The sequence below is a fragment of the Triticum dicoccoides genome, chromosome 4B, assembly GCF_002162155.2.
Source record: "Triticum dicoccoides isolate Atlit2015 ecotype Zavitan chromosome 4B, WEW_v2.0, whole genome shotgun sequence".
In the NCBI taxonomy this organism is placed as follows: domain Eukaryota; kingdom Viridiplantae; phylum Streptophyta; class Magnoliopsida; order Poales; family Poaceae; genus Triticum; species Triticum dicoccoides.
The window spans coordinates 667,185,261-667,188,289 of NC_041387.1; positions in this window are offsets into that span (position 1 = coordinate 667,185,261).

Consider the following 3,029-nt stretch of genomic DNA (forward strand, 5'->3'; position numbering starts at 1 on the left):
GCTTTGCCATTGGAGCCAGAGCCTGCGGCAAAAGTTCACACGAACCGGCACGTCATGAATAAAAGACACCCTGATGTGCTGCGCATTGTGCTTCGGTACTCCCGCGAAGCATTCTTTTTTTCCTTTCTACTTTATTATTTTCTTTATTTTCACTAAAATATATTTCTCTAGGAATTACATGAGTTTTCATAAATGTGTTAACCCCATTTAAAAAAAATTAAACATGTGAACATTTTTCAAAAATTGCATGAACATTATTTTAAAACTACATGGGCACATTTTTTAATTTACATAAAGACTTTTAAAAGAATGTATGGATGTTTTTAAAATGCAGGAACACCTTTTCAAAATTACATGCATTTCTAAAATGCATGAGTATCTTCTTTAATTCTATATAAGAAGTTCTAAAAAAGTGTGAACACTAATACATGAACATTGTATAAGCATGCGAGAAAACTTTCACACATTGCTTAATGTTTCATGAAAACTAAAAAAAGAGGAACTTCTTCAATTACACAAGCATTCATACTATTATGGACCGCTTTTCTAATTAAATGAGCATTTAAAAAAATAAGAACACTTTCTAAAAATGTGTGAGAAGTTTCCCGAAATTGCATGAAAAATATTAGCATATTTTACTCAAAATAGACTGAAATTTGTTATTAATACAGAAAAGGGAACAAAATGTGGTACTCCCTCCGTTTCAGTTTACAAGTCCTACGCATATACCTAGGTTGCCAATTTTGTCATCCTAATATAAACTATATAATATAAAAATTATACGGTTTGAAAATAGAACATCTGAAGTTTATATTGATATATTTTTTATAATATCTGACCTGTATTAGGTTGTTTAAATTGACGACCTAAGGATACGTGCATGACCTATAAATTGAGAGAGAAGGAGTACAACAAAACGCTACACTTTTGGCCAGGACCATGTTAGGCAGACATGCGGGTGGCCCTGCGCTATATACATACCCTCGCTAGACGCGCCTCTTCCATGGCCTTTGCGGTTATGGGCTCTGTTTTTGTCTGTTGCCCATCCCTTTTCTCCTTCTTCTTTCCGGTCCTTCCTTTTCCTCTTTGTGTTTTCAGTTGAATATTCCATCGACCCCTCAGAAAAAGTTGAATATTCCATCGCCCCTTCCCAATCGAAACCCACCTCTAAAATGTGCACACAATTTGTCTTGGCCTTTGATCACCAACTTTACTTTGCCATGCACACTGTTATTTCGTCAGAAGAAACTTTACATGCAGCATAGTACAACTGTACTGCATGCTTTGCTTTGCAACCTCCGCTCCACTGATAAGTAAAGGTGGTGGTACGGTAATCTCCTTGACCTTGTGATGTTTTCTTTCCTATGATCGGCGATGCGTTGATGAGGACACGAGAAGCACATCAGATCAGCTCAACTACCAACGATATATATATATATATGCTACTCCTGCATTAGACATGATATACTCCCTCATTCCACAATGTAGTGCGTCTGCTCTTTCCGAGATTCAACTTTGACCGTAAGTTTAATTAATGGGACCGATTGCGGCCGGAGCAAAAATTATAACACTGAATTCGTATTTTCGATATGAATTTAGTGATATAATTTTTGTCCCCACCGCAGTCAGTCTCGTTGGTCAAATTTACGGTCAAAATTGAATCTCGAAAAGCGTGGGCGCATTATATTGTGAGACGGGGGAGTATGTGCTCCTACTGTATATGATATGATATGGCTATATCATCCTGCTTCCTGCATGAAACGAACCAACAAACTAATTGGAATAATCAATAACCACATACAGGAGCACGTACGCATCAAATATCTACTCCCTCTAGTGAAAATTAAGGTGCCCGGAAACATAACACTGGATAGCTTAAAGCATCTTCAATGGAAAATGTAAATTTGAAGATGTGAAACAGGAGAGGTAACATTTTACACCTCCAAAAAATGCTTTTTACATCTCTAAAAAAAGAGGCAACTCAAACATATGATGTATATTGGAGATGTAACAGAGTAACTCCAATAAATTCATGCAAAGTGAAGATATAAAAGGCTGCCGATGAACGTGCGGCTGTTGTACAGCCGCACAAATTGAAATGAAACATCCTGAAAACAATTTACAATTTTCACATGTCCACAATATCAAATTATTACATAATTCCACATGTACAATTGTACAGCTGCAACCCTATAGAGAAGAAGGCGGGCTCGGCGTTGTGGGCAGCCAGCTTCGCGCGGCAGGAAGAACAACAAAGTTGGCTGGCCGTCTGGCGGGCGGCGTGGCGCGCCTCCCCTACCTTCGGCAGTGGGTCGACTCTAGGAACAAGCCTAGCTTGTCCACGACCGTACCATGGAAGCCATTACGACAACCGGATCTTCGGCGAAGCTTCGATTTGAAGCGGCAGCCGAAATCGAATCGGCAGTTGCGGGGGACAACCATCGCTACTCCGACGAGGCAGGCGGCGTGGGACATACGGGCGGAATCGTGGCAGAGCGGGAGGCGGCGGCGATTTAGGGCGAAATCGGTCGGCGGTGGAGTTGGGTGGGCGGCAGACGGTCGGGCGAAAAGGAAATGAAGGTAGTTGGGCTGTTTTTGCCGTCAGCTAACTGATGGCAAAGACGGTCTTTGTCATCAGCTTTATGAAAACGGACGGCAAAGCAGTAGCTGACGGCAAAGCAATTGTTTGTCATTCGCCAAATCTTTGTCGTCAGCTAGCTGATGGCATAGAACCTTTGTCGTTCGCTAGCTGACGACAAAGAGGCAGGTTGGACCACTGGCGAGAGCCACCTAATGGGCACTTTCTTTGCCGTCAGCCAGCAGACGGCAAAGAAAGTGGCCTAACTGACGTCCGTTAGCTAGACTCTTTGTCATCTGCTAGCGAACGGCAAAGAGCCATCTGCTAACAAAACACCCAGCCGGCCCTGCCCCTCTCTCCCCCACGTCTCTCTTCCTTCTTGTCCCAACCCCACACCGCTGCCCCTCCTCGTCCCAATCCACGCCGGGCCGCCCCGCCCCGCCTCGCCGCC